Raw genomic sequence first — 25,282 nt, forward strand, 5'->3', positions numbered from 1 at the left:
GGCAGTAAAATGGCATAAAAGGTTAATAAACAGATTCAAGTAACAGAGTTGAGTAAGTTATAATAAGGTTTAAAGGCAGTTAATAACGCTCAAGGGCATATAACAGTCAGACAGTAAATAATCCAAGAGTGCAAAGAATGAAAACCAACAGCAAACCCCAGGAATAAAAATTATTCACCTGATATATTTTCAGTACAGTAGATACATCAAGTCAAAGAATATTTACTAATGGTAGAAAATCCTACTTCATTTCCAGGTGATGGCTGAAGGCCAATGTGCATTATTGCCATATAAATAGAAAATCTATCTAGATATGAAATCTATCTAGAGATAACACATAAGTGTCTGTAGTATATTGGCAAACTGATGGATATTTAATCAAAAATGGAAAATTTCAGAGGTGTAGGCTATTGAAATTGTGAAGCTTTTATGACCATCTAAATCACCTGAAGCTTTTATAGGAATTAACCAAATAATTTTAAATGCCCTAAATAACTCCTAGTAAGAAGGTTTTTTTTTTCCACAAAATACATTGGTAGTCTGAAAAAAAACCCCACAATTATCTAAACATGTATAAAATGTGCCATTACTGCATATGATAAACCTATTTTTTTCCACTAACAAGCAATTACCTGTCTTCACTCTGCCATACTGCATCACAAAAAGAACATGTATATGATCCCCCAAAAGAAATTCTTGAGTATATATTTATTTTTAAAAATATTTTATTTATTTATTTTTAGAGAGTGAGAGCCCAAGCCAAGGGTCAGGACTAGGGGCAGAGGAGGAGGAAGAGAGAAAATCTTTTATTATTCATTTATTCATTTATTTATTCATTTATTTATTTATTTTTATTTATTTATGATAGTCACAGAGAGAGAGAGAGAGAGAGAGAGGCAGAGACATAGGCAGAGGGAGAAGCAGGCTCCATGCACCGGGAGCCCAATATGGGATTCGATCCCGGGTCTCTAGGATCGCGCCCTGGGCCAAAGGCAGGCGCCAAACCGCTGCGCCACCCAGGGATCCCGAAGAAAGAAAATCTTAAGCAGGCTCCATGCTCAGCACAGAGCCCGACATGGGGCTCGATCTTACGACTCTGAGATTATGACCTGAGCCAAAATCAAGAGTCAGACGCTTAACCGACTGAGCTGCCCACGCGTCCCGAGGATGTAATATATTTAGAACGCAAGTCACTTTGGACATACATCCATACATCCCATCACAAATATCACATATAATTTTTCTGCTCTTCTAAATATGATCTGAGTTTTGATGACTTGTTCATGATCAGACCACTACATTAAATCAGAAGCAAGACAAGCAAGTCCTATAAGTACAGACAAGAGTTTTCTTCTCAGTCACCAAATTTCCTTTTCTGTGTTAAAAAGTAGTAAAATTGTAAGGGTTTTGATTCCCTTCATTGTTTGTATCTTTACTGACCAAATTCTATAACCAGAAGACATCACAAAGACCCAAAAGAAAGCAAGAAGAAGAAGGGTCTTGAGTGATCCGTAAGAGATCAGGCTCCAGAATGGAGTAGACATGCAGAGATGGGCAGCTTGCGGGCGATGCATTTCTCTAAGAGAGCACCCAGTTTGCAGCAAGGTCGGCGACTACACCGTGAAAAAGTGAACTGGACCTGTTATTAAGTGAGCGCATCCTGCATGCACCCCCCCCCCCAGGAGCTATGAAAAACCTGGTGTTCTTTATGGGCAGACAGCTCTACCTTGGTCTTTCTTTTCTTCAAATAAAAAGGCAAGGATATTATTTTTTTTTAATTTAGCTAGCTGTAGTGTATTTTTCAAATCCCTAATCAAATTTCAAACCCTTAAAATAAAATGACGCCATGTAGCCTTTGACATGCATAAAAATTTACAAGGGAGAAAGAAAAAATCCTCCTGCTTCATTTTTTTTAAAAAAGCACTAACAATTACTAATAATTGTACGATAATATTATTGTAATTTAAGTGTACATGGTATCTTGTTGTTTTAGAAAGGTTTTCAGTGCGTTATCATTGCAAACCTGAGACAGAAAACAGCCAGGAGAGGTATGATTGGGCTTACTCTGCTCTGATACAATAGATCTATAGATACGTAGACAGTGAATGTTTGAAATTTTAAGTTATTTTCACATATTATCCTACAACCAGCTTAGTGATACATGCGGGGAGTTACCAATTGGAAACAAAAGAAAAGAAGTCATTTATTATGGTGTCATAGCTTAACACTCTCCAGAAGCGAAAAAGGACCTGGTCCCAATGCCTGCCAGCCCCAAGCTCTTGTCACACTTGGCATGACAAAAATCATGACAAAGATAAAAATAGCTAACACTTTACTGAGGACATGCCAGACACCATTCCAGAAGAAAAAAAAAAAAGGTACATACACTAATTTTGTACACTATAATTGCTGTCTTATTATCATCTCCATTTTATAAATAAGGAATCTAAGAGAGATGTAAAGTAACTCGCTCAAAGTCACAGAGCTAGTTAAATGGCACATTGGGCAAAATCATGTAGTTTTGTTTCAGAGTTTGAGCTGTAACCACCATTCCACAACATTATCTCTTAATAGCTAAGAATTCTCTCCAGGGTGTTCAAGGACTCCTACCAAAACCCAGCTTTGTGAATCCTGGATCCCTTATATCTATGGCCCTGGCCATTTAGCAGCCAGGTGGCTGAGAATGCTGTTTTGCCTAAAGAGAGGAACACAAGGTGATCAGGTGATCGCAGTCGGGGGGGGGGGGGGGTACAAAGGAGGCTCTTGTGCACTGCTATGGGAGGACCATTCATCTGTCTTCCAGGCAAGAAGCTGAGCAAAGCAGCAGCAGGTATCAATACTTTCCGTTAAATAGGACTAATGTCGGAGAGAAGTGAAGTAATCTGCTGTGAATTACGCTGGCATTTAGTAGTGAAACCAGACCCAGGCCTAAATACCAGGACACTAAATTGATAAAAAGCACCATATTACTCCTTAAAGCATTCAAGTCAAGTGTTAATATAGTTCCGTCTATGTGTACTAGCCTCTGGCTCCAAATACTTCTTTTTATTTTTACACCTGCATTTCTCTTGCTCTTGGCATGAAGCAAGCAGACACTGTATGTTTGCTATTACTTTCAACGTGGTCTATCACAGGAATGCCCACTGCCAACATTCTGAGTACCTTGGCCCTAGCTGAGAATGCCTTAAACTGATTAAGTTACACCTGGCTAAAGATCTCTTGAAACACTTAATTGCATAAAATTTGGTCCAGGTGAAACCTGACTTCTTCCTGGTTACATTCCTTATGTTACTTATTCACGTGGGACTTGGCCTCATCACCAGGCTCGGGATTGGCACAGACGACTGTGGATGTTAAGTGCATCACAATTCTATAATATGTTCCAAACACCTAACCAGTTTGTTTCCAAGCTTTTATTTGTTGAATGTGAGTCAGAAATTAAAGATCATGTTCTTCTTAACATGACCTTTAATTTCTATCAATTATTATTTCTAGTTATTTTAAACCTTAAACAGATATAACTAAATTATTTTGATTTCTGCTGCTAGCGCATCAGATTCGTGATTGCTAAGGATTTCTAAAAGATCACATCCCGTCTCAACATTATTTTTTCCCCCTTTTGGCAGCCAATTGTGTGTTTTTTAAGATGACAACTACTGTTTCTTTGGGAGGGTTTGGAACCTCAAAATAGCGTCGGTTAAATATGCCAATAAACAGGTTTGTGACCTATGAGGGTACTGTTTCATCAATTAAATGAGAGCAGCACATCTTCCAGATGAAAACAAATTCTGATTCTACAATACAAAGAGAAATTAATTTGAGCTTCATTCCAATGTTGGTTATTGTTTCTTCTATACCCAACGGAATGTTAAGAAGGCCTGCTCAAGATAGACAACCACAGAAACAACAAAGTTTAAACAAATTTTATGAAAATATGACAAAGTATGCTTTGTGTGTATGTGCGTGTGTGTGCGTGTGTGTGGTGCCTGACATGGAAGAGGATCAAGAAGTGATTAAGTGCATGCATGAGTGAATGAACACAAGATACACACCAAACCACAAAAAACATCATAAAATAGAGATAAACATTCATTGTTCTGTCAAAACAGATTTTAGTGTTCTTTTCTATGTTTGAGAACTGAGCTGTGTTAGGAGGTGGAGACAATGACCTATAATGGTCCATGAAGAAGGGTTCTAAGAGTATTCCCCACCCTTTTCACTTTGAATCCAAGGCCATAGGTTGATGCCTGAAGCCTAGAGTTGACATCCTTCAATGGATGTTAACAGGTTTGTCTTTTTAAAAGGGAGCTAAGCTCAAATAAACTTGGGGACCCTAGGTGAACATGTAGCTTCAATGCTGCAGACCTTAGTCAAGAAACATTATTACCATGAGGGGTAAAGGCCTACATCCCTGGAAAAAAGCTCACAGTCACAAACCCACTTTTCCACGTTATCTCCAATCAGCCCCCATCTTGGGAAATGTCATCATCAGCGAGGAGCTATTACAATTCAACGTGATGAGGTCTCAGACCTTCTCTCAAGAAATAATTTTTAGAAAGGATGAGAAAAAAGTGAAGAAGGGATGAGGGTACAGAGAGGGCTTTACAAGAAGGGAAAGCAGCACCAATGAAAAAACGCCGCTTACGCTATAGTTTAACCTTGTGCAACCTCCTTGTGTTATTCCTATTCCTCCAATCCCAGCTCTCCAGGGCTGCATTTGGGCACAAAAAGCACAGAGGGCCAGACAGCTATCATTCCTAAGCAAACATTCCTTCCCAGGAAGCAAGAGGATTTAGAGAGAAAGTTGTGTCAGACAAAGCTGAAAGACACTTTCAAAAGGAGAGACCCAAGCAAGAAAAAAAAGATAGTAAGACCAAGGTTCTAACTGATCTTGCAAAGACAAGAGGAACGGTCAAAGAAGCAATTCGCAAAAGGAGATATGTGCTTCTCCTGATACCTTCTTTGCCTTGAACTTAAGAGGATAAAAAAGAAATTTGGTAAAATTCTATGATTAGTCATTATAAAAAGTTCATGTCTTCGTAGTGTTTTAAATTATAAAGACTTCCTGTTTCCATTACCTTATTTAAAAAGCATTTTGAGATAGATTATCTATCCAAGCAGCCACCCATCTCCCCCCATCTTATACATCAGGGAGAGCTTTTAAACGACTGGATGGGGATGGGCGTGGGGCTATGCTCTATCTAGGTTTTTTCATTCCAAATTCCAAGTCAGAATTGTTAGCACTTGATCAGAATGTCCTTCCAAGTCACCTACAGTCTAAGGAATCTGGAGATCAGATTTTTATAGCAGTAAGTGGTACCTCCTAATGTTAATTAGAGTTAAAGATGAACTCTATGCTGTGTTCTGAAGCATCGAGCATAAACCTCGGTGCTTCAAAAAGATGCCATCATCTTCTGCTTATTGAGAGGATTGTTAGGAACAGTGAGTTTCCAATTTGGTGAAGTTTTGAACAGACATCACTGCCATGGTACACGGTAAAATCATTACCCCAGCCTCCCTTTCACAGAGGTGGAAAAAAAGCACAAATTGTCTTTCTTCTGTCAAAACATATGGCCCTAACTCCTTTCAACTGAAAACAAAAGCATGAAATAATTACCAAATATAAGACTCTGTGGCACAGGCTGAAATGAAGAAGAAAAAAAAAGGGTAAGAATTGTCAGTATCTCTGCCCAATCAACCACTTCTCTATCTGTTATCTGTTCAAGGACCTGCCCCTCTCTCATACCCAGGGCAAACTTTTAGGTAAAATCAGCCAGCGATATTTCACTGATGTAACCCACAACAGAGATCTTAGCTAGGTGCTTTGGTACAGTAAAAAAAAAAAAAAAAAAAAAAAAAAAAATAGGACTCTAGTATTGTCATTAGGAGCCAGCTGAGAGAACGCAGATATATAACAAACAACTAGAAGACATATGTAAATGAGTAGTATCTGTACAAAATATTTATGCCACAGAAATGTAAAGGGAATCATCCCCTTAGAAGAGGGTTATTCAAAGACTTCTGGAGAGGGATCCCTGGGTGGCGCAGCGGTTTGGCACCTGCCTTTGGCCCAGGGCGCGATCCTGGAGACCCGGGATCGAATCCCACGTCGGGCTCCTGGTGCATGGAGCCTGCTTCTCCCTCTGTCTGTGTCTCTGCCTCTCTCTCTCTCTCTCTATCATAAATAAAATAAAAAAAAAAAAAAAGACTTCTGGAGGAGGTGAGGGCTTAATAAGGAAAGGTAATAATAGTCCTCAAAGGGCACTGGGCAGTAGAACAAATTACCACCAATAGACAGTGCACCTCTTCAGGCACATTTAAAATATTAATTAAATTAGTTAATTAGTTAAATTAATTCCTTTAATATTAAAGGAAGCCTGGGTGGCTCAGTTGGTTAAGTCTCAGACCTGATTTTGGCTTAGGTCATTATCCCAGGGTCATGAGATGGAGCCCTTTATGGGGCTCGATGCTCAGCAGGGAGTCTGCTGAAGACTCTCTTTCTCCCTCTCCCTCTCCCTCTGCCTCTCCCCCTGTATATATATATATATATATATGTGCACAGGCAAATATATTCAAATATTAGAGAGAGTCAATTTAACTATATATAAATATAATTTAATTATATATGATTATATATTATATATAATATACATAATATGTTATATATTATATATTAATAGATTATATAACATATAACATATTATATATATAATTATATATATAATTAAATTGACTTTCTCTAATATTGAATTTCAGACATTTTTCCCCCTCTGATCCAATTTTTCTTAATTTTAAAGATTTACTACTGGCTACCTCAAATATTTTTTGGAATAACAAGGGTACAAATAAATATAAACAACAGTAATTATTTTAACAATAAAAATTACAGTCAGAATGCCCCTTTGATGTTTATCTGAGAAACGAAAACTTTGATAGCTAAATTACTTTGGTCAGTAACTTTGAATCTTCAAAACTAGCAATGTAAAATCCAGATGATTGCTTACTATTAAGATATGGGCAGCAGTTTAAAATTCTCAATGTTGATGAAATGAATGAGAGACTTTTTTACAAGAAGAGGAACATGGCAGTCTTACATAATAAAAGGCCCAGATTTGACTTTTGTTTCCCACCCCCCGCCCCGTTCCTTGTTAAATTAGTATCTACGTGAGAACTTAAGAGAAATACAGAGAAATGTTGAAAATAAGCAAAGGATGTTCCCTTTTCTCTCTCACCTGATGGAGAAACATCCATTAGACATATAGCCCTTTGCTTATATCATTAGGACACATGAGGTTCTTTGTCTGGAAAACTTCTTATTCCTAGGTAGATCTGGAATTTCCTAATCGCTAGATAGATGGATTATGTGTCTACCGTGTGTTTGTGTGTGACTGAGTGTGTGCATGCATATCTGTGTGTTATATTGTGATGAAATTACAGGTCTATAAAACGTGGCAGCAGGGGGATGGGAAGGAACTGCTCAGGTATAAGGTTTCCTTTGGGCGTGATGGAAATGTTCTGAAACTAGACAGATGTGGTGGTTGCTCAACATTGCTTATGTATCAAATACCACTGAACTGTTCATTTTAAAATGGTTAATTTTATGTCATATGAATTGGACCTCAATCAATGCAAACAGAACAAAACAAAGTAGCTGGCCTATAACCTTCACGTTGTCCTTCACCAAAAATAAGAATGAGGACCCATCCGCAGGGAGATGGTATTCCAGTAGCATGGAGGACCAATGATGGGTCAAAGTTCTTAAGCAGTATGCACTGTCATCAGTTGCTAGATGGAAAATTTAGGCAAATAATGTAGCCTTCTTAGGAGAGGAGGCGGTCTTTCCACTGAAATAAAAACTGTTCTCTCATCAAAGTCACTCATGATCTCTTTGTTCGCAAACTCAATGTTCTTCATTCTACCAAGATGCACTTATGGATTAATGGGAGCATATACATGCCAAATTTATCAAATTATACATTCAAGATATGTACAATTTGTTGTATATCAATTATACCTGAATAAATCTGTTAAGAAATTTAAAAAGTAGATGAACTTATGATTATCCCTCATTGTCAAAACACCTTGAGTTAACCAGCTATACATAATGGTCTCTAATGTGCTCTAAGGAGCAGGAGACCATCTTTCCACTTTTGATTCTCTTGCTCATTAACTGACTACAGGTAGGTCATTAACCTCTCTTTCAATCATATGATATTTATTTTGAAAATAGAGATCATAACATCTGCTGCTACACAGAGATGTGGTACAAATAAAACAAGATCATGCGCTGAGAAAACACCTTGAAAAAGTACGGACCTCACGGTATCTCGTTTGTATAAGCATGTTCAGTGCCCTAACGATGCATGCAATATTTTTTGATGGTGATGCGTCTGTTTTCCTTAATGAGAAACCTATTCAGCTTTTGTCTCTAAGAAGCATACACAGAGAGGGTACCGGTGCTGGGATGTAGACAGGATTATGGACCAAAAACCTTTTACAAAGAATGAGCTCAGTCAGTTGTCATCAAATACATCTCCTCTTCTAAACCTTCCCAACATTTTATTTTAGAAATGTGTAAATTTTATTAAGTATAGTGGTCTTTTCTCTCATAAAACGTGATGGGCTCCTTGGGGGCAGAGGGTGTGACTTGGAGCACATTTCATATAATGGCTTGCCCACAGCAGGTGTCCAAGAAATGGCTACTAAGCAACAAGGGAAACAGCCAGAGTAAAAAAGGATCAATTCTCTGCTTCGCTTACAAAGTTTACAGATTGTTAGCACCGAAGTGCCTTACAGTGGATCTTTGTTGAGAAAAACTGTCCTCTGAAACATGAATGGCCTCTTGAAGGTACAGCACATTAGGGTGAACCCCTGGCCTCACACCGGAAAGAGGACATCACATGGAGAGAACACAGATGCGTAAGATATTGCACTGGGCTTGCACAGACGTCCAGCCCTGGATGTGCAAGACTTCCCAAGGAACTCAGCCACGTAGAATTTACGAGCAGTGCTGACTTGCTCTACTTGTGGTATCAGTTCCTTAGGTTCCGCGTCCAGCTTTTAAAAATGACTGCACGAGCTACAACAGAGAGTCAGTCTGTGACTTTAATTTTCAAAAAAAAAAAAAGGGTTGAGAACCTTAAACAGAAATCACAGGCAGGTTAAGGGCACACATCACCTTGAACAGTGGAAACACCATTTCCACTCGATAGGAACCCCCCCGAACAGCCTGGCCCATGATAAGGAGGCAAAGCTCAGAATACAAACCTCAAGCTGTGCTCACCACTTAAAAAACGCTCCCTTGCCATCTGCCTTCTGATTTGTCCTGTTCTTTCATGGCTCGGTTCAGACCTGTTTCATCTCATTGGTCTGTACGGCTCACCTTCCCCTTTGCACGTCCTCCACCCTGTGTGGCTGTCTTGTGTGTTATATTTATGATCTTTTTTCTTAAATATGCTGCAATTCCCTGGGTGTGTGTGTGTGTGGAGTGGGGGGGGTGTCTCATTTTTTCCTTCACACTCTCTGTCTGGCAGATAAGGTGTTTGATGCTCATTTTCTGGTGAGGATGATGATGATGATGACCATGATGATGGAAAAGCAGCTGGCCATGCCCCTTCTCCACTTCTTTACCTTCCCTGCACACCCACTACCCCAGGGGAACTGCTCAAGAGCTCCTGGATGCTGCAGCCAAAGGTCCTTGTGCTCACTCCACAACACCTGACACTACTGACTACTTCTTCCTTCCAGTCAGATTTGCTTTGCTTCCCTTGCCTTCTCTGACTAGGTTTTCCTGCTATCCCCCTGCACTTTTAAATTCAATGACCTCCTGGGCATACCCATCTGAAGGGCTCCTTACTACAGTCATGATAAGATCTGAACTCCTTAATAGGGGGCACAAGGCACTTTATGCTCCGGCCACTGTTGACCTTTTCAGTCCCATCTCTTACTACCATCCTTTGGCACCGTGAGCTCCAAGCATCCCACACCACTCTCGGGTAACAGTATATGCCATGCTCTTCCCTGATGCCAGCATTTTGCCTGCTTGATACCCATTCATTCTTGGACTCCTCTGTCCTCCAACCAAATGTGGGAGAGGCGCCCCTCCTCTGTCCATCTCTAGCAGCCTGTGCTCCCACGTCAGTGCAGTATCAAACTACGTTTTGGCTACTTCCTGGTCTATCCCATGTCTGTCTCATTCAGAGCTATAGTCTAGCACCTTACTCCTGGGTGGCCCTGAAGCTTCTTACCACCATTTGAGTGGACGGGTTACGAAAAGCACACTGAAAGGTTTTTTTTTTTAAACAACCAAAGTAACTTCCCTATAAAATAAAATGCACTACCTCTCTAAAACTTCAAGCTGATCATCTCAGATGATGGTGCTAGTCCAAAGAACAGATAAAAGATTTTGTCCAAGGACATATCAATGACTTACCTTCAGTGGGTAAAGCCTGAAGCTCTGGCTGTTTCTGTTCCCTGAATTCCCCTGTGTTCTGATCCTGTTACTAAAAGCCAGATGCCAAGGAACAAGATGCCAAGGAGAGAGGATAAGAGGCCTCTGAGGTCTCTGCAACTGTCCCAGGACTCAGAATCCCTAATGTTTTCTCTCTTGAGTGGGTTGTGGAAAAGAGAAGGCAAACTTTTACCAGCTACAGAGAAGGCCACACAGCTCAGGGGTGAAAAAGGAACAGGAACCCTGAGCTTGGTAGCGTATGGCTGGGCTACCACTGTAATGTCAAGAGAAGGTACCATTCATCTTCATGAGAGTTTTAGCTGCAGTAGTTCATCACTTTGATGTAACGGGCAACATCAATTTCAGGGCCAGTTTTTGTTTTTTTTTCCTAATCATGCTTCTCTTCTGTTGCACACCGGTCAGACCAAAGAGGGCTATATCAATATGACTGTTCCTAAAGGTGAAATGATCTGTGGTGTTTTCTAAAAAAGTCTGTTGTGAGCCAAGTGAGTGAGAAAATGCTAAGATTTGCATTTTCTTGAAATGGGATGCTATTTTTGAGCTTCTAATTGAAAAAATCCAAACTGCAAGTAATTAAGTGTGGGGGAACACACCAAAGGTGGCTCGTATTTAGGCACATGGTAAACCGATTTGCCGTTGAAATAGGAGGCTAATATTAGGGGTGGGTGAGCCAAGCCATGCCTTGTGTTTGTTCAGTGCCTCATACTATTTTTCGAATGTCATGGGCTCAGCAAAACCCAAAACACATTTTCTCAGTGCTTCTCTCTATTTTTCAACCCATATGTATTTCAAGAGACGTTTAATTCATATGTTTCTGATTTATTTACATGCAAGTCATCAGAATGTTGTTTTGTGCGAACTATTTGATGTCCAGGAAGCCTGTTGAGCCTTTCCTTTGAGGTTTCTTTTTTTTTCCCCCCTTAGGATCAGGAAGCCATGATTTGCAAATAGTTAAAAAAAAAAAAAAAAAAAAAGAAAGAAAGAAAGAAAGAAAGCTCATCAAAATCTCTAATATTTTTTCCTCAAAGGTTCAAATTTTGTTCAAAAGGAGGTGGCGTAAAGTCTGAATACAATTCACAGTTGGCAGACTCGGCTTTTTCCTGTTCCTAATTGACATTGCTCTTCTAGATGGTAGTAATGTCTTCCTCGTGGACATAAAAGTGCATATTCGCAATGTACGAACAAGAACAGGTCTTAAAGAGAGGCGATGAGCTCTTCAAAGATTAAGTGAATGTGTTCTGCAACATGGTATATGGGGCCAGGGAGGGGGTCTCCACAACTAGAGAGAGGAAAGTAGTTATCACTTTTCCAATATTTCATCCCACTAGGGACTTCTCAGGCATTTTCTCTCCTCAATTTATAAAAGTAATTCTAATTCAAGTATGACCTGACAGTTGTTTGCATACATTAAAAAAAAAGTAATATTATAATAAGCTCTCCATTTGTAACTACAAAAAGAAAGAACACTAGCAATTTTTAGTGTGTCCAAGGAATGAATTACTTTGAAGATGCCTATATTCAGACTTTTTGACAAAGCAGGCCTTTTTTTCTTTGATAAGGATTAAAACTCCATGTGTTAGCATATATGGGGGGGGGGTCATCTTTTAGGATCACTGGTGTCCACATAAGTTCAACCACTTAAAAAGACACTCCAAAATGTAGAAATATTTTAGAAGACTGAATAAAGTTTCAATAGGGAGTGGTTTTTAAAGTAATGGATAGTTGTTGTTGTTGTTGTTTTTAAAGAAATTGCATATGAAAAGGTTGCTTCCTCTGCAGACTTACCTAAATTTCAGTCCCCAAACCAAATTAATGCTGGGCAAGAAGCATATAGCTGGTATGTGACACTATCTCATGCCTCTGTAGTGTGTCTCTAAAATATAAACCCATATTTCCCATCAGACTCTTTGTCCTCTGTTAGGGGGACAGATTAGGAATGCTAGTTAATCTGAGCAGGGACGGAGAGATTTCTACGTATGCTGCCTTTCAAAACTAAGATATCTTTCTTCCCTAAAACTCTTTTCCATTTTCCCATTTCAAAACCAGAATGGTTAGGGCTAAAAAAGATTCAAAAAGTCTTCTCAAATCAAATATCTCCCCAGCACAGCTGCTGTTAAGTGACCCAACATGTTCTAAAACAGGCTTACAGCCCATACACTACGTTATATTGCTATGAGTCCTCAATACCATATATTTCAGGAAAGCAACAACTTTTTAAAAAGCCACCAAATTGGACTTCTCAACACATCAGTCTTCGAAAGCAGCTAATATGGCATGAACAGCAAAGTAGAAATGTTAAGTCTTAAGCTGTCAAACTGAATGATGATTTAAGGTTATAATATGTGTCCACCAACTATCAAATAACCAAGTAGCCACTATTAAAATATATGACTAGAGCAAACCAATTAATCACTAGTTACTCTGAATTCAAACACAGCTCAGAGAAGAACATTGTAGGAAGACTACCAAATAGCAAAATATAATCACTATCAAGACTGTAAAAAAAAAAAAAAAAAGACAAGAAGAAAAGACACAACCATTTAGCAAGCCAATCTGTATATTTAAGGATAAACTCGAGTAAAGTAAAAGGTAGCCTTGAGCAAATATCTTAAGAAACAGTCAATTGCCATTGTAAAATTATGGTCCGTTTTATCTACAGAGTCTATCACACAGACATCTCCCTATAATTTAAATCAACAACTGAAATTTTTAGATTTTTACTGCTTTCGATAAAGATCAGTTCTGATGTGGAAAAAAATATGAAGTGTGTCAAGCCTTATGGTTCAGTTTCAGTCAGTGGCCTTCAGAACTAATAATTCACCTCCCATTTAAAAAACTTTTTTTGGGGGGCCATATTTTTATCTTTTGGTCCTGGTTTGTCAGCTTTCGGTTTAAAAGAAGGAAGATGTTAGTAGAAATATTCACTCCCGAGAAACCAGATTACCTTTTAAAACTATATAAATTCCTAATTGTGAGTAATATTTTGAAAGGCAATAGTTGAAGTAAAAAAGTCATAGCCCCATGGGCTACCCATCTGTAGAACAGATTACAAGACATGTGAATTTGAGAGCATTATAGAAAAATGTTACTTGGAAAGAAAACATTTTCACGGGTAGCATTAAAAGTGTCTATAATGTTCTTTTCCCCCTCTTTGCCTTTCTGTTCCCCAATACTAGACCTTCCCTTGGCAAACTCACAGATGCGATCCCTGCCGCGCAGCAGTAATGAGGAGCCTCCCCCTGGGTACCCCCCACTGTCACAAATTTAGTCAGAGAGAAGTCACTGTGTAGGGGAGAGATGGGTCTCCAACACCTCCCTTCGAAGGGAAATGCTCATAGAGACCCACGCACCCAATTCGCTCCTCCACTGTAGGGCCTGAGATGTACAGGAAAAGGGAACCTCAAAGAAATCCTGCCCCCATGCAGCTCATGCTCAAATTCGAAGAGGTGTCCTAGATGAAACGCGCGTACACGTGCACACACACACACACACACACACACACACGCATCTCTCTATTGATGCCATTTTTCATTGTCATTTCAATGTTTAACAACCTGAACTAATAGCCATTTTAAAACATGTCCTGAGCTTCTGGAGAGAACCCACTCCCCACCACCCATTTGTTTTTTAACTTTAGTATAATTCTGATCATCCTGATGGACTAACCTGCTCTGGGATTTTAACACAAGAATGGACAGGTTTTTGTTTGTTTGTTTGTTTGTTTTAATTGAAGGTCCTTAATGTGGGCCACATGTTTCTGGCGGTGACTTGGAAGTACAGAGGAGGCAGGGGCAGGGAATGCAAAGTGGTAGAGGGTTGGGTGGTGGTGGTGGTGGGGGCGGGGAGGGGCTGGATGATGAAAAGACCAGTTCCACAAGCAAAGCACATTAGCAACCCAGAGTGGAAAGGGCCGGAAGGAAAACCCACCCACCTCACCCCTGCGTTCATTCTATCAACCTGCAATTGCTGCAATCAAAACCATATGTCGGTTCTTCAAGATCTTTCTCACAGGACAAACATGCAAAGGGCCTCAGGCCTGGCGTTGCCATCAAATGGTAATTGATACCATATGAGCCACAAAATAGAAAAGCACATGCAAACAGCAACCTCTCTCACTGCACCCCCACCTCCCAAACCCCTTCTCGGCCCCTTGAGAGGGATGAAATTGCAGGTCTTGCCGGGCTGCTAAGTGCACTGTGCACCATGAAAAACAAGTGTATGTGGCTCCAGTAACCACCTGTAAATCAGAGAGAAAGGAGGGTCCACTAGCCAAGAGCTGGTCCCAGAGAACAGGCGAAGGCGAAAGGTCACCCCAGGTTAATACAAGGTCATCGATCATGGGGAGCAATGAGCACAGGTGTGAAGCAGATCCCAGGCCTGCGAGCCCAGAGCGCCCTCCCCAGCCCGCAGCGCATCCGGCCCGCAGCAAGCCGGTGCCCGCTAAGCCACATCTGTCTTCCTCTCCTGCAAGTGAGATAGTGGGAAAGTGGAAACCGTTCCCCAATTACAAGGCAATTAGACGGCCAGGGAGGGACTCGAGCCCCGCATCTGCTGTCCCCTTCTCTGAAGCTCTCTGCATCCCATTGTTCTCACCGAAGGGGGAAAGGAAACCCAGAGAACCTGCTGAGCTGGAGGCCCTGGCAGTTGCCGGCTGCATGTAATACAGTAGGTAAAACCCGGCTCTCGTTCCCCCGACACTGACAGGCCGCAAGCGGCCTACGGCTCGCGCCTCTGCACGTATATATTTTCTTATTAACTCAATCGGGCAGAAATTTACAGAGATTTGTTTGGATTTAGAAGTCACAACAGAACGTCAGTTTTACAAACCAAGGCTCATTCTGCGGTGAGAGGCACAGCCCTGGACCCGACCATTCGCCGCACGCATCTATTTGTTCCAATTCCTTCAGCAGCCGCTTCTGAGCAAACAACTGACTTGTTCTAAACACACGCAATGGGTCTAATTTTTCCTCCTTCTGCCTATCCCATTATATGTGATATTTTAGTCTTATAGATCTTATGAAGTTTAAATATTTTCCAGATGGGACTAGGGAGTACAGGACCCTGTAAACACTCTAAGTTATAAAAAGACCAACCAAATACTCAAAACAGAAGAGAAAGACGATAGAACAGTCCTCTTCTGCGAGCTGCAACCTCATGAACGACCACGGCAAACTGTAAAGGGGGGGGCACCAGCAACTCTCTTTTTCTCTCCCCCCACCGCAATTCTCCAGGATTGGCTGATTCACATCCCCGCTTAGGTCGTGTCTATTTATACCCACCCTAATTAAAGCATTCCCCCCCCCCCAAAAAAAAGATGATCCAAGCTCAATTTACGTTCAATATATCTCAATGGCAAGCAAGAAAAGCATGGCTGTGACCTAAGGATCAAGTGCACCGTCCCACAGAGGGATGCTGAGAAGGCCCAGGCGCTCAGCAGTCGCCTCCTCCTGACCGTGTGGCCACAGAAGCCCTGCGCAAGGTGACGTTTCCAGGGATGTGCAGCCTGGAGGCAATCCGGGACCATGCTTGATGACGCTGTGCACCGACCCAAGAGCGAAAGAAGTGAAGCCACGAGGGGAGCAAAGTAACAAGGGCAGGGAATCACGAGCAAAATGCCGCCGAGTGGCAGAGGAGGAAAGAAGGAGGGCGAAGCGGATGGGCAGCGTACAAGCCAAAGCAGGGGTCAAGCCAGGCAGGCTCGGGATCACCACTCTGGGGAGACTCTGACCTTACCTCTGCTTTCCCTTCGTGGTCCAGTCAACATAACCCTGTATCTGAGCATCTGCATTGTTTAAATTTCATCCTGTGCTGTTGTTTGCTGATTGGTCAGACATGGCTGACAGCATCAGAACTGCAATCTGACAGACAAGGAGCAAGCAGGACCACAGCACAGAATTCATAATAGGAAGGAGAGAGGGAACTTCATGCTGGATATATGAACCCACACCCGCAGATGTCTGCCGCAAGGCCTGGGGCTCGCCTAGGGGTGGGAGGGCCTAGGAAGAGCCTGGGAGGAGGGCATGGAGAAGGGGAGGTGGGACAAGCCACCCGAATGACCAAGCGCGAGGCTTCCCCTGGATGGAGCTGCATCTGGACCACGTTTAGCAGCTTCCCCTTGCCACTCCCAGTTCCTCCCGGGGAACTGAGGAGGCTTCTCTCCCTCACTGCCCTCTCTGCAGAGTAAAAGTGGGGTTTCCGGTTTGGGAGCTAGCAGTTGGCCTTTCCTTTCCTTGTTTTTCAGGATTTCTGACATTTTCCAGAGGATACGGAAGCTGCTAAGGAGAGGCCAGTTGACAAAAGCGTGCCATCCAGATTGCTGCTGTCGAGAGGCATGGCCTCCTATGTAAGGCAACCCTTTAACTATCTGCTAGCAGGAAAGCCAAGAGGAGAAGAAAAGACAAAGGTTTGAAGGTGTTTGGAAACGGTTAGTGAAATTACTGGAGAAATGATGCAAGAGAGCGAAGAGAAAGGAAAAAGCTTGAAACTGGAGGGAGGAGCGGCTACTGCTGGGTTATGGGGTATGTGGTCCTCCTTCTGACCCAAGTGTCTGTTTCCCTCCAGGCTCTCAGGAGCCACGGACACCGGTGGCTGGCCACGGATCACTCTCCGTGCTCCCCATCTAGCTCCCAGGATGCACGCGCACGCGCACACACACACACAGCCAACAGGTACAACTGAATTTACCTGCTACAAATGTAGGATCATTTTCCCTTATGTTTAGAGTTTTCACCTCCAATTAAGGAATGATTTGAGCACTGGCCTTCAGGTCCCCGCTACCCAGAATCATGACTATACGACCCTGGGGGAAAAAACGTTCAAATCCAAGCGGAGTTCCCCAATGCTCAGCAAAGAACATTACTTGTTAATGTCCTCTCACAGGATTTTTGGGAAGGTATCACACATTTACTGCAGAAGAAGAAGACACATAAGGTACAGCAAGGGAAACAGAGCAATAAAAAAAAAAAAAAAAAAAAAAGAGAGAGATGGTTAAATGTGGCCAAGAAGGCAAGGATAAAATAAGGATAAGTAACAGGTTGGGTTATTACAAGTAGCTAGGTAAACGGACAGGAAAAGAAGATGCTTTGGCGGAGAGGAAGGAAAATAAGGTCGACACAACATGAAAAGCAAGACTCAATGTAAATTCTGCCAAAATACCACCACTGACCTAACATCCACTTGAAAGAGTAAAATGGCAGAGCAGGGTAAAATGAATCCATCTAGTTCAAAGTGAAATAAAAATTCCACCAGAGTTGTCATCCCCTCAAGAAAGAAAAGAAGCATCTCACCTCATTTCCTTCCTTCATTTTGAAGATACCAGTTATAACAGAATTAATTTTTGACATAGAGCTAGAAAGGTACACCAGTGAAACCTGGAGAGGCAAGGAGAGGGGATTAACATAGAGGAATTGTATATAGAAATGAAAGCAACAAAGTAGGAAGAGAAATGCATGTAAGCAAAACTAGAGGGTTGATGTGAAGCCAGTTCTGGCCGGAAGGAGAAGCCCAGGGCAGAGAGAGGTGCTCAGAGGGCTGGGATTTCATTCGGAGAAGAGAAACCTGATGTGAATGAGACCTATCCACACAGGTATACACAGCAACGACCAAATGACAGAAAGCACGAGTAAGAATGCAGAGACGTGACGGGGGTCAGGGGTGGGGAGGGGAGTTAAGAGTATGAAGGTAATGCCAAAGAGATCCCACAGGAACTGGGAACCCAGGATGAGTCTGCCAGAAGCAGGAGGACAGTGCCTTAGGATTTAGAGGGTTACAGATACAATTTTGCTAAAGGTATGCCACCAAGAAAAAGCCATCACAGGCCGAGGAGACTCGATGAAGACAATTTCATGCATTTCTCGAATCCACTCTCTACCCTGAAAAAACGTCCCTCATCTCCAGGACCTGTCTGCAATTGCACGAGACAACAATGAAAATCTGACACGAGGGCCTGCGCTCCCATACACTTCCTGGTCAGAAATGAACGTAGGCAGTGCCAACCGTGTCGGGGGGCACTTTCTATTACCCATAACACGCCAGGTACAAGTTCTCCCTTGAAGAAATATTTATGCAAGCCCGAAGGAAATCCTATGATCTTCATTCAAAACGCTGACGCTACCCCTGGAATCCATGAACTAAAGATATTAAGGATCAGTCGAGAGAATGTCATTTGAGAAGACAGCATTTGTAGCGCGAGCCCTGAGCATCTGACCAGCCTTTCAAGCTCTGGGTCTCCTGTTTAACTCAGCAGAGGCCCGAGTGGGTTTTACTGAGGACGCAGTCATTGCCCAAGTGGTGGACAAGTCTACAGCTCCGTAAAGCAGGAAGGGAAGCAGGATGACAGCCGTTTCCAGGTGCTGGGACACAATAAAAACAATGAGGAAGGAAAATGTTTGCTTTTAACGTCAACTGAGATGTCAGTACCCATTAATAAATCTATCTGCTAAATCTACTCTTATTCATGTGGGACATCACCAATTTAAAGTAAAATAAATTATCTTTAATTAAATGGAATTGTCTTCCTCCTGCTATCATCCCCAATTATTACATTCTAATCAGCCCTTTAGGGAGAAGGCAGGAGAGGAGGCTGAGAGGCACATTGACTATAAACAATTTCTCTTTCTGTCAAGTGATACAATTTTTATCTTAATTATTGTTTAGAACTGTAATTTTTGAATATAATAATGAAAGCTACAAAATTTTTTGTCATGTATGGGCGGGGTGCGGGGTGGGGGTGGGGTGGGAGGGAAAGGCCACATGGTCACTTCCAAACTTTCCTTTTACTTTTCCTGTGTGCAAAATCTCAGGAGTCCAAAGAAGGCGCTACAGGCTAAGCAAATGACCTACTGAAACCTAACCTGGTACTTTAACTTCCAGCACAAGAGCGCCAGTCTTAATTAATACCTTAAAATATACAGCACTGGGAATCCCTGGGTGGCTCAGCGGTTTAGCGCCTGCCTTCGGCCCAGGGTCATGATCCTGGAGTCCCGGGATCAAGTCCCACATCAGGCTCCATGCATGGAGCCTGCTTCTCCCTCTGCCTGTACCTCTGCCTCTCTCTCTCTCCTCTGTGTCTTTCATGAATAAATAAATAAAATCTTAAAATAAAATAAAATAAAATAAAATAAAATAAAATAAAATAAAATAAAATAAACAGCACTGAGGGCAGGCTATGGTGTTTTGGGGTTGTCAGGGGTTACTCCATGGTATCAGCTGATGTTGCCACTAGAATGACACATACACCTTGAATGTTAAGCCACGTAACTGTTTTAAAGGAAGGGGCTGATCCACTCAAATACTCAGTGAGTTTCCCTGTCCCAGTTCCCAGCATACCAGCATCCCTCTTTTCTTTTTCTTTCTTTCTTTTTTTTAAAACTGCACTCCAATTCTCAGAAGAGCAATGTGTGTTGTAACCTAGTGATTTGTCTGAAGGATGCTCTCCATCACCGGTTCTCTTGCTGCTGCAATCCCGGCCTCCAAGTGAAATGGCAAAAATCAGCAAGAAATCCAAGAGTGCCTCCCCCCCACCCCAGTAGCACAGAGGTGAAATATTTCCCCAAGAGTGACGGAGAAGGAATTTCGGGGCAACTGAGTCAAATCTCTGCATATATGTTGTATATCCTTCTCCCGACCCTCAGCTTGGTGGGGTTTTTTTGTTTGTTTGCTTGCTTCACTCTTTAACCGTGGACTTTTGTGAGGGTGGGGGATTTTCCTGTAGCTTTCTACGTAACAACAAAATTAACCACTGAAATTGGGAAATTGATCTTCTGCCTAGAATAAATAGGTGGGGGTATTGACTGTTTTCTGACTTAGAGTTACTTTTAAAAAATGTATTTTTTTTTCAGGGTGTAGTAGTACTGTTTTCATTTAGTATTGCCTTTGAATTGCCGCCTACAGAAGTAAAAAAAGAAACCACAGCTATACAAGCCTGCTGACTTTCTTATAAAAGAACCAGTTTTAAACTTGTTTATACTACTGATTCCAAATGAATTCAAGATGGTGGCTAGTTAAAGAAAGAGAACCCATGCCAGGAAGTTTGATCAAAGAACTTCAATTCAGCAATGTTCAGTTTTAATTGACCACTAATTAAGCTACATTAGTCCAAGAAAGGTCTGTATCACTTTGAGTAATAAAGAAAAGAATTAATTTAACCCTAACCCTGTGTCAGTCAGCTTTAGTAAATTCATCTGAAAGCAACTTCTCAAACGACAAGCATGAAAGAGGTGTCTCGTGTTAAATGCCAAAAGTGGTCTACAGAATTCAGAGAGGACCAGAGACTCCGTTTTCAAGTGCATTTGTTACTTTGCTAGTGATGTCACCTTGCAGGTATAATTATCTTCATTACAGATACAAAGATGTCTTGGGTTGCAAAGGGTTGCTTTAAAATTGGATTCAAAACATGGCATCATACCAGCCACAGTTTTAACTTTCCTGTATTCTAGACAAAAATAGAGTGGATTTGCAAAATCATGAGAATTTTCAAAGGCTTGGAACTCTCCTTCTGGGAAAAGTGAGTTGAAGACTAGGGGGGAAAAAAAAACAACTGCAATAACACCACCAGAAAAGCTCATTATAATTAGGAACCACAAGCTATGACAAGCATGACAGCAGCATTTAAAAGTCCACGTGTTAAAATAGTTCATTACTGAAGACCCAGTTGCAAAACTTTTCTTCCATCGAAAAATTTTATGTTCACAATTCTAATAAAAAAAAGAAAATCTCAGGAAGGAAAAAAAAAAAAACATAAAACGGCAAAAGCCCATTTCAGGATTTAACATCAAATGTAAGACACAGGAATACACTGCTTTACAACTTGGTGTTTATGACTTTTAAAGTCCTGCACATTAACCCAGAGGTAAATTCCCTATGGTCACATGGCAAATATATAATAGTGAAATATGTTTACATTTTAGAAATAAACCCAAATGTCAATAGTATACTGGATTTTATTTTATAGCAATAACCCCCACCCTCAGGCCCGTAGGAAGGATGCTGAACCTCACAGCACCGAATGCCGCCAGGGCCAAACACCCTGCAAGAGGAGTATCCTTATGGCCTCACCACACATTATATTTTGTCTTAATGATTTCTGGCAACCAGCTACTGCATTTTCTACAATAGAATTTAATGAATAATATTTTTTTTTACAATCTGCCAGTACACTCATTAAAATGCACTTGTTTGTGAAATGCAATAGCTAGCTACTATATGAAACCAAAATATTAATGCAAATTGGCATTTCTAAGTTTAAAGCAGTATTTGCATAACGGGAACTAAACATGGTACAAGCTGAAAGAGTGCACAGAACACAAATGCCTCTTAACACCGTAGTTATTAACGAGAGAAATGATGGCTTGCTTCTACCATTAGAAGCCCAAGGAGAAAGCATCTGCCAGGATGAGGCATTATGGGCTCCTGGTGCTCCCAACAACAGGATGATGGGAGAAATTCCACAATCCTCTAACCTATTAAAGTAGCCCAGGTACAAGCACAAACACCCTTGTTCCCTGTGATTCGAGGACCAGCCCATTCATCCAGTGCCGGCCCTAGTTACAAATGAAAATTAATCCATACAATTTTGAACATTCAAGTATGAATGAAAAGTGGTCGTCAGCACCATCCACATTCATCAGGCACATTTCTCCCAACTCAGTGATGGAGTGGAAAAGACATACATTTTTACTCATTCGTTCATTCTACAAACAGCATCCTACTGGGCTACTTTGGTTGGGAGAGACCCTGAGAAAACTGACATTAAAGAAAAGTTTCCATACTTACTAGTTCAGTCAACGAATGTCATTCGAGCACCTCTACGTGCATATTGTTGTCCTAATCCTTGAGGGGAAGATAAAGAGTTAAAATTTGTCTTCCAGGGGCACCTGGCTGGCTCAGTCTGTAGATTCTGCAACTATTGACCTCAGAGTCCTGAGTCTGAGTGTCATGTTGGGCACAGAGTTTACTTTAAAAAACGAAAAAAAAAAAATCTTCCAAGGGCTTGGAAGCTGGACAGTGATGGGAAGACGTGAAAATTTCAAAACGCAAAGTCAGTCAGGTGAGGAGCTAAGTGAGTGTTAAGGATTTAGGACCTACAGACTTTTTCATTTTTTATCGAGAGATTTAGATTACATGAATAAATATATATTATTTGTATTTTAACAAAATACTCCTTTTTAGTGGAACAACAAGCATTAAGGTATAAGCTCGTTAAACCCCACAGAGGCCAACAGATGCTGAACATTCTACTCAAGGGCCATCCCTAACTGTAGGGATAAGCGGATGCATGTGTGATGCATGACTGAGTCATTCATTTGGCTGCATAAACCTTTCCTGGTGGTCTACAATGTGCTAACCAGTGTATAAAGATTCCTCAAGACATAGCCCCTCTTTTGGAAGATTTCTCTGATTCAGAGAAGGGTCATTCAAGGGCTGATTTCCTTTGAAAAGTTTGTCTACACTGAGTTTTAAATTTAATAATAAAGAGATGAACACGGATGGGAGCATTCCCTAAAACGTTAGGTAGCCTTAAAATACCAATTCTTAACTTCAGGTGTTTGATGAATATAAAGCTACAAAAAATTTCAAAAAAATACTGAAATATACACCCATAGTGACTCCAGTTCTGTCACAATCCGTAAGAGGTTAATTAAGCAAGTGGTTTGATCCTGCAACACTTCCATTTCCCAGACCGGCCCTGTTCATTAGAATTCCCCTCAATGATGCACATGTTCTCTATCTGTGCTGCCCAATACAGTAGCTGCTAACCACACGTGACTACTGAGCACATGAAATGTGGCTAGTGTGACCAAGGAACTAAATTTCAAAATCGTGTATTAATTAATTTACATTTCATGTTAAGAGCTACACGTGGCCAGTAGTGACCTCACTGGATAGTGCGTTCCTATACGGTGAAATGGGATATGTATGTTTAGAGCACCTGTCATACTGGAGTGTGGTAAGGATTAAGCGAGAAGGTGGTTTGTTTGTTTGTTTATTTATATTTATTTCTTTAAAGATTGAGAAAGGTGCTTTAGAATGGAGGCCTGCAAGTGTGGTTTATTAAATATTGATTATTGCCACAATGAAATATGAAGTTAGCTTTATTTTAGTTGTAGACCACTTCCCTAAAAATTAAAAAAAAAAAGTCATAAGATTGATTTTACACTCTGTAAATGTCTGACTTAAATACCACACAAGCAAGCTTCCTGAAGCACATTCTGAAAACAATGTGGAAGCCTGTTACTGCTCTACAGCTACTCAGAGGATGGTCCTGGGGTCTATGGAATATACGAAAATTCTTGAGAGTCCCACACAGATAATCAGTGATTGTTCAAAACGGAAAACAAGGGTAATGCTTCCTCGAAGAGCTTTAGCTTTAAGTAAATTTGCAATCAGAACAAAAATTACCACCTCCCAGAAACAGAAATACCCCAATCAATGACATGATCACCGTAAGTGGCAATCTTTATTGCTGGCTTGGCACACACAAAAAATATTTACAAGTTTCCTTTTCACTTCACTTCGAGGACAGACAGCCCTTTACAACAAAACATGGAAAACCAACAGAAATAAATGCCAGCTTAGGGCAATCTTATAAGATGGTTTCTGTTGGAATGGGCACAGTAAAACCGAGAGGCATTGATGGGATTTTACTAGGACTGTGGTGCACCAAATGGACAGGGCAACGGGAAGATTCTCAATCCAGAGTCTGAGGATACTTGGGGGATGGAACTGAAATACAACAGCCAATGGGTTAAGCAAGAAGTGTCAGTACCCTGAAGACAGACTGCAAATCAGAGCTGCCACTCCGGCGCCCAGCTGCCATCTCTGCTCAGATAGAACCTTGTAGAGCATGGGGAGGAAATTGAAGAGTGGTACTAGCTACTGGCAGACTTGGCAGCTCTCTCCAAACCTTGGCATCTAAGAAGTGAGGTGTGCTTCTGGGTTCTAAAAGTTGGCAGGTGTAAGACTCTGCCACCAGATACCGCCACCTTCCTCCACAGGGTGCTAGGGAAGGCAATCGAGGTTTCAAAATCACTTCCAGAGCACTGCCAGGAATTATCCAACACTGATGGGAAGCACAGCAGTGGCAGGAAGAGAGATCCCCAGTTGTGAGTAGATGAAGAAGCTGCATTATTGGGAAAGCTGAAAAGAGAGTGTTTCATGTTGGTTTTCATCTTTTAATCTTAGTACAGAGGATGTATTCAATGATGGTGCAAATAATGTCCTTAATGCCAAAAGTACTTAAAAACGTATTATTAGTTTATTTATGCTAATTTATTTCCCTTCTTTGCCTCTTTATGACCTACAGGAAAAAAAATTAATGGTAATAAACTCTCTTTCAGGATGATTCTGATAAACCCCACAGTTATAGTGAGAGAGTTTTCAAGGTATTTTGAAAGGTAAGATATAAATATGTATTTAGGGTACGGAGAAATGCACATTATTGACTCAACAGATTCTAACAGCTGCTTTGAAGTCGTTCCAGTTGGTTCACAAATAATGTACTACATTTCTAACACTTCAAATAAAATCCCACATTTTCATGGTGAATGGTGGAAATACCTGGACAATACTATAGTGTGCTATGCCAATGAGAGAGACAGAGAGACGGGGGGGGGGGGGACTGATATGGAAAGAAAAGAAAAGCAAGCTACCATCATTTGTAAGGTGGCTCACCATGCCAGGAAATAATTATAAAGGTCCAGACACGTTCCTTCTAAAGCAAGCCTTCTTAGCCTCAGCACTGGTGAGGGGCTGGCCTGCACACTGTGGATGATGAGCAGCATCCCTGGTCTCTAGATGCCAGCGGCAAACTCC

General features: G+C 41.3%; 1 protein-coding gene across 20 annotated transcripts in view; it reads right to left on the reverse strand.

Annotated features, from left to right (window-relative positions):
- The window catches only part of LOC129495544 (transcription factor 4), a 356,507-nt gene that overhangs the window by 59,097 nt on the left and 272,128 nt on the right, over positions 1-25,282 (reverse strand). The window lies entirely within an intron of this gene.

The sequence above is a fragment of the Nyctereutes procyonoides genome, unplaced genomic scaffold, assembly GCF_905146905.1.
Source record: "Nyctereutes procyonoides isolate TBG_1078 unplaced genomic scaffold, NYPRO_anot_genome, whole genome shotgun sequence".
Classification (NCBI taxonomy): Eukaryota; Metazoa; Chordata; class Mammalia; order Carnivora; family Canidae; genus Nyctereutes; species Nyctereutes procyonoides.